Source organism: Cupressus sempervirens, chromosome 2 (assembly GCF_028749045.1).
Source record: "Cupressus sempervirens isolate cs-2001-9-10 chromosome 2, ASM2874904v1, whole genome shotgun sequence".
Classification (NCBI taxonomy): Eukaryota; Viridiplantae; Streptophyta; class Pinopsida; order Cupressales; family Cupressaceae; genus Cupressus; species Cupressus sempervirens.
The window spans coordinates 417,548,629-417,557,002 of record NC_143119.1 but is presented as its reverse complement, the minus strand read 5'-3'; positions in this window follow the sequence as shown (position 1 = coordinate 417,557,002).

Sequence of the window (8,374 nt, the reverse complement as noted above, 5' to 3'; positions counted from 1 at the left end):
TATTAAATTTTCATAATAGATTTTTTGATGGATTTTTTTTAATGATTTTTTTTATAAGTTTAATTTAAATAAATAATATTTATTGATCTATTTTAAAAAAATTAGTAAATATTATGTTATTTAAATTAAAAATTATTAATAATTTAATTTCTTCATAAATTTAATTTAAATAAATAATATTTATTAATATATTTAAAAGATTTTAGTAAATATTATATTATTTAAATTAAATATTATTAATAATCTAATTTGTTCACATAAGATTATATTTTAAATATTCACTTTTAACTATTTTTTTTTTCTTATTTATTTAAAAAATAATTACTTGTGATCTTCACATTAGATTATGTTGTGAACTCTATTTATTAAACTTTTGATGTTTTAAATTGATTTAGATTTTATTTTTTAAATTACTTCAATTTTTTTTTTTATTAGTTTAGTTTTTTCTTTAAATATTATTTTTTTAGTTTCTATAATTTATTTAATCAATATGGAATATTTGTTAGAGATGTCGATTTTTTCATATTATTTTTCTTTTATATTTCTCTTATTAATGGTTTTTTTTAAATGATTTTTTTTTTCATATTTGATAAATTGAATTTAATTGTAAAATTTTGAAATTATTGAACAGTTAAGCAATATTCAAATTTTTTAAATATTATAAATTTTATATCTATGTTTTAATCTTCAACTTTTTAATTTTTTATTTTCATTTTTAAAAAACTTATATTTACATTATTTAATGTTCATTCTACATTTTTCTCTTAGATCTCATCTCTTATCGGCACACTCATTGCATGTACAAAAGCATTTGACTGCTAGTTATTTAATTTGTTAATTTATAACAATATCAATAATGTATTGAGGCAAGAGCCTACAACACAACGGTAATTTGTGAGCCTCTCATATGGGAGGTCTTGGCTTCAAATTCACTTAACACATAAAAATAATTAATTACAACAAATAACAATAATTAAACTAGGCTTCGTCGTTTACTGATCAAAAAAATAAAAAATATCAATAATGTATTGAGGAGAAGTAGAACAAAAGATTACAACAAATTGATTATATTTTATAGATTTTAGCATTAATTAATTAATGATTAAAAAATTCTTCCAACAAATAAATTGTTTATTTTTATTTTTTTAAAAATTTAGATGCAATATTTTTAGTTTTTAATTTGTAAATCACTTTTCTATAATTTTTCTTATATTGGCACTTTGTTTTATTAGTTTTATTATTTCTTTTTCTTTATTAAACAAATTTACAATTTTTTCGTAACTCTAATCTAAGGACATATTTTTCAAGGTTGTTCCTTGATGCTCTAATCTTTATGTAACTATCAGTCACAAGCTTTTGTGCTTGCAACGATGAGTTGATAGGTGTTTGTTTGCTTTAAGTAAATAAAATTTAATTTTGTAATAAATCAAATAAATAATATTTATTTATTTAATTTGTCATATACTAATAAATTATCATCTAAAAAATATTCCAAAATAACACGTATAAAGTGGAGCAAAAAATATAAATTTAAGTGTTATATTTATTATCATGAGTGATTGATTCTTGTAAATCACTACTTATTAAACATGAGTCACTCAAAAACTACATAGTTAAACCCTTATAACAATATCACAATTTAACTTGATGAGGAAAAATATTTCCTACTTATTGATTTAAAGTTTATTAACTTGAATATATGAATAAAATCATTAAAAAAATAAAGAAATAAACTAATTTAAAATCTACCACTTAAATATATGAAAAAAATAATCATTTAAAACAATCTCCTAAAAAACTATTATGAAAAATTAATATGAGAAATATAAAAATCTAAATTAAAAATAACAACTTTCACAAATATCATATTGGCTAAACTAAAAATCAATATTTAAATGTTTTTTTTACTAATTAAAAATAAATAAATTTAAATAGTTTTAAAACTAAAACTTCAATCATACAAATATATTAATCGCTAATCTCATTCGCTAAACACAAAATCAATATTTAAAGTAAAACACTAAACTAATTTTAAAATTAAATTAAAAACTTAAACTTTAAAAAAAAATTATAAAAACTAAAAACTAAACTAATTTAAAGTCTATTGACTTAAATATATGAATAAAATAATTATATAAAAAAATTCTAAAAATTAATATATTGGCCAAACCAAAAATTAATATTTGAAGTTTTAAAAAAATTTAAAAATTAAATTAATTTAAAAATTAAAACTTTCATTTTTAAAAATCAAAATTAAATTAAAAAAAAGAAATATATGAGTTAAAAGTGGAGATAACAACTAATTAATTTTCTAAATAAATAGAAAAAAATAAGAATTCAAAGTATAGATTATTTTATAAATTAAACAAAAGAGTTTAAAATGGAGATAAATAAATAAATAAGATAAAAACAAGAGTTAACAGTGTAGATAATAGCTAATAAAATTAAATAAATAGGCAAAAAATAAGAGTTAAAGTTGGAATGAGATAAAAATTGGTCACAAAATAATTAACGGCAAGGATTAACGATTTTTTGGTCAAAGGCTGATAATTTTTCAACCAAAAAAGTAATTTTACACATATAGCCTATTGGCTTAAAAATAAATAGAAAAAAAAAAGAGTTTAAAATGGAGATAAATAAATAAAAAAGATAAAAACAAGAGTTAATAGTGTAGATAATAACTAATTAAATTAAATAAATAGACCAAAAAAATCAGCTTTAAAGTTGGAGTGAGATAAAACTAGTGGGAAAATAATTAACGACAAGGGCTGACAATTTTTCAGTCAAAGGCTGACAATTTTCTAGCTAAAAAAGTAATTGTATGGGAACAAAGTTCACACATATAGCCTATCGACTAAACTATGAGGCATGGACCTTGAGCTCATTTGGTTGTATTGTATCTAAATAATGAAATAAGGTTTTCTTGCTAGTTCTTTCGTATGAAGTTTTCGAACTAGTTTTTATAGTATTATATATTATTTAGTGACTTCGTCCACCTTTGCCTAAAAAAATCTTTATGATTTTAATTATTATTTTAGATAATTTATTTTTGGTATAGTGTAGATTATAATTTTGAAGTTTTATTAGTATTTTATATTCTATTAAAAAATATAGATATTTTCTTTAAAACAATTAATATATATTTAGTTGATAAACTTTTTGTGGGAGCAAATAAAGTTAACTTTTTCGTGCAAAATTATTTTTCTTCTCATTCTATTTTAATTTATTTTTCTACTATTTATTTAGCTTAATTAGTTGTTATTGGTTGCTCTCTCCACTCTTTGCTTCAATTTTTTCCTATTTATTTAACTTAATTAGTTGTTTTAATTTCTTTAAAATATTTTTTTATTGATAAACGGCCAAGGCCTTGATTATATTTATTAATTTGAATAAGTAAATTAAATTAGCATTTCTCCATTCAAATAGGCACCAGTAGGAAAGAACGTAGAAGAAAACCTCCAATCTAACCTAGGACAAATGTCTTTTATTATTACATCATAAAAAGGGCATACCCTAGTCAAATTACATCATATTTAATTAGATCATCTTTTATTGTAACAATAGAAAGATTACAACGTCGATCAATACACTTGTCAGGAGCATATGTGCCCGAATTAAATAGAGCCAATCTTGCCATTGCACTATACATTCCTCCCAAACTGAGCAAAAAGCACTCATCCCTCCTTTTTGACTTAGCAATCAACATGGTTAGTGCAAACTACAAACATCTATACTAGTTAATGAAAGCCTTGGAAAGTCACCAAAAGATTTAGATATTCCTATATTATATAAAACAATTCTTCCAACATAATGAAAATCATCATATCTTTACTAACTGATTAAAAATACAATATTGTTATTGGATACTTCCTAGCAATGCCTACAACATAGTATCTTGAAAAGGATTCTAATCTTAATATATATTAGTTCAGAAACCTCAATCCAATACCTTTAATATACAAATAGAAACCGAGAGACTAACATGCTGATCAGAATTAATATGGTAAGTCACACTCTGCTAGGAGATAGAGAGCTCCATCATATAATCTCCAAGAATCTAATCTTAAATATATTAGTTCAGAAACCTCACTCTAATACCTATAATATACAAAAAGAAACCTGAGATTCTAACATGCTGGTCAAAATTGATATGGAAAGTCACACTCTACGAGGAGAGAGAGAGCTCCATCATGTATTCTCAAACTTATAAGTAAATTAACAAACTGAAAATTATTGCTTTACATCAATCATCTCCTCTAAACTCAACACCACAAGCCAGAAGTTTAAACATCTGATATTGGACTGACAGAGTGTCTAAGTCCTAACCCAACCAATCTTGCTAGGAAGGCCTGAAAGCAGAGGGCATACTAAAATGTGACTATAGATGGCCCATATAGCTATTGAAATCAAAGAAGCAAATTTAAACCTCTGAGATCAAACTTTCCATTTTATAATTTCAAAGTTATATTCCATATCAGTATTAGGATATGACTTACATGAAAGAAATGATAAATGTCATATCTAATAAATTGATTAAACTTTTATTGTAAACATCTTTAATAATCTTGAATAGTATGATTAGCCATGGATTCGTTAAATGAGTAAATTAATACTTATTACACCCCTCTAAACTATGTCATTAGCCTAATCATAAAACAACACACCCTACCCCAATAGATTCAAAGCAAGCCCTTGGAGATAATCCTTAAAGTTCCTCAATTAAGATTTGGAATCAAAGATGTTGAAATAGAAACCAATCAAAACACTCTATATCCAACTAATATTGTATAAAAGAACATCTCATGAACCGATATGCAGAAAGTACACGAAAATATGTCCCATATCAAAATATAGAATAAATCCTAATTAATCTTATCTGAGCTTAGACCAAGTATACAAACATTTATATATATGTCTCCATATTTAGAAATGAGATAAACAAAACTGCTAGTATACCATAGAAATATCAAGTTTCTGAAACTATTTGAAACCCTAATCCTAGATCATCCTGCCAAAGACTGATAAAGTCGAGAGAGTGAGATGACTAATATTAAGACTATAAGCTATATAAACAAAATGCATCTAATGCCCCAGATCTCTATATCTGAAGCAGACAATGCTACAAGGTCCAGATATCTTACACAAAACTTGTCAAAAATCTTGATCCCAGCACCTCCATGCCACCTCTCACTTTTTCCAATTAAACATGATAACTTCTACGACATCATTTGGGGTTTCTGCCATAAAATTTGGGAGGAACTCGAAAGTTGATTTCTCTCTGTTGGTTTTTTCAACATTAGGGGTACAGAAATCATATGTCTAAATTGTTGAAGTCCACACCTGGTTGGATATAGGCCTTATACAGACTAAGACAGTTGACTAGTCATCCATGTCCATCCTCAACCACAATCTTTCTCCATCCCAAGAGGAAATGGAAACACGACTACATCTTGGGCCACACGATGTTGAAAGCTACCTTGTCCCTAACGATTAGGGTTGGACATCTAGGGATATTAGCCACAATAAGACTCCCTAGGGGATGCTCCATATACATCTCAGGAAGGGCTACACACAGATCTTCATCTAGGCTTGCAATTGCTTCCATAATACCTCTACACCAGAATGAGTCAAAAAAATTTAGGCATAATCTTATCATTGCCCATTTCTTGATTCCAGCTTTAGCCATACATCCTATGAATATGCCTATAACATCACTGTTAGTCTACCAAGTATATTGATACTTGAACAATCCTTCTCTGATAGCTCTATTAACAGTAATTCAACTCATTTCGTTGACTGCCCTTAGGATTCTGTTCCACCTTTCTGGTTTTATGCTACCATGAAAGGCCATGGTACACACTTCGGAGGTGTGAAATACACAAATATTACTCTCCATCTTCAAACTTAGCAACATCACCTAATAGGAATCAGGATCTGTGATTTAAGAAGAAGCTCTGAAAGCCAAAGTCTCTAGTAGATCCTAGAAAAGACCTAAACTAGTGGAAAGGCTATCCTATACCCTATCATGATTGATAAATAGGTTGTATCCATCTGACTTAATGCATGATTAACCTAACACCAATCTTAGAGACTAATAAATTTAAATGAAGGAAACATTGTTCGCAAGAAACCTAATAATGCCACTCCACGGACCCTAACAAGTCTTGAAGACTATATAATGCCAATTGTGTACCCCTTAATCACTTAATAATTCATCGCTTATCTATAAAGAAAGATGAGAAAAATGAACTAAAAACATAAGGAAAACTTAAGCAAACTAACCTATGACTTCCCAACACTTAACACCTAAAAACATGAAAAATAAAAGCCTTATAAAAACATAAACAAAAACCTAAAGAGTAAATGTCCCTTCTGAATACCAGTAAGAAGGCACCAACGACCCCTAAATGTTAGAAAGTTTGCCTATAAATTGCCTACACAATTAATAAAACATAGCCTAATAACCTCAAACCTATCTAACAAGAGGATGACTTCCTCTAGCCCAAGGTCCTATAGAACTAAAACACTGACTTACTAGAGACCTAAAAATGTGCAACCCTCTATTGCATCTAAAACCTAAGAATTACTTGAAGATCTATAAATATATTATAGCCTTGAGAAAACTATCCTTAAAATTGAAAGTCGAGACTATCTGACCTAAGTTAATAAAAAAGATAAAGAGTAACTAAGAGGTCATAGTCTCTCTCTGACCTCCAACAAATATACACCATCCGCACCTATATTGGCTAGATGATCTACCTTTTGATTGCCTTCTCGATAAATATGACAAATCCTGATATCCTCAAAACTATCTATAAGGTTGATAACTTCTTCTAATCTAGAACTTAGGACCCAATTTGGGGTGACTCTATTTCTAATCGCATTTAAAATAACTTGTGAATCACCTTCAATAATGATGTTAGATAAACCTAAAAGAAGACAAAGCTTTAACCCTTCTTCTAAAGCTCTAAACTCAGCCAGGTTATTAGAGGTTGGATTAATGGACATAGCTTTCCTAGTGATCCATTGACCTGAATCATTGATGATGATGCAACCAATACCAGCCAACCCTAGATTTCCTCCAGCAGCTCCATCGAAGTTAAGCTTCACTCATCCCATTGGCGGGGGGACCCATTTACAACTTTTCTTGGCCTCATTATTTTTGGAATAAACAAGAGGAGGATTGATCAAATTTGGCCAAACCTTCTTAATCTGACTATCCCAAAAGGAGAAGGAGCCTTCTTCCATTCTAATCTTTCTAATATGAGCATTAGTTGTTTCAACTATACTAGCTTCTATTCTAATAGCTAAATCTTCTGATTTCAACTTAGAATCACAAAAAATCCTTTTGTTCCTCTCTTTCCATAATTCCCACATAAGGATGGAAGGAGCAATACTCCAAAGTTTAAAATAGATGTTGTTGTGTAAGTACGAAGGCCACCCCTAAGAAAATCATTAAGAGATTTCAGATAAGGAGTGAACCAACCTAGCCTTTGAGTAAGCCACTCCCAACAAATTCAAGAGTATGGGCAACTATAAAGAAGATGATCAACATTTTCATTGTCCTATTTGCAAAGAAAACATCTCAAAGGACCTATAATACCTAGTTTACTAAGTTTGTTTGCGATCAAAATCATGTTTTGAAATGCAAACCATAAAAAGAAGCTTGCCTTCAGTAAGCAGGTCATGTCCCAACAAAGATTAAGAGTAATTTTGACCCCCTCCCATCTTTTAGAGTTTATCAACACTTTGTAGCCATATTTCGCACTATACTTTCCATCATTTGCAGCCACCCAGATTAGCTTGTCATTCCTATCAAGTTGTTTGATTTTCCTATCTTGGATGATATTAGTGTATGCCTTGATTTTTGTTAGATCCAAATTTGCATCTTTTGGTGATTTCCAGATCCAATAGGAATGGTCTCCCTTATAAATCTTTGTTTTATAATCACTAACTTTCCTACCCCATTGACTAGATAATTTTTCTTTAAGAGACCCTACATCATAACTACTATCTATTGATGGGAGCCCATCCTAAGAATCTTCCCAAAAAAGAACATCTTCACCCCTACCAACATCCCAAGTATTTGCAAATGAGGTCTCGACACTTAGTCATGAAGTTCCAACTTTTTGAACCTTTAGGCAAAGTCTCCATCCTAAAAATCAAAGTAAGTTCTCATGCATCCAAGTACTTATTGTACATAATTTTGGCCCAATGTACTCTCTTTCCATGTATAGATGCCAAATTAATTTAGCCCCTAGAGCTTCATTCTACCATTGAAGGTTTTTAATGCCTAACCCTCCGCAAACCTTAGGTTTGCAAATGTTTTCCCATTTAATGAGGACCAATTTTTTAGATTCTTCACAATCATTCC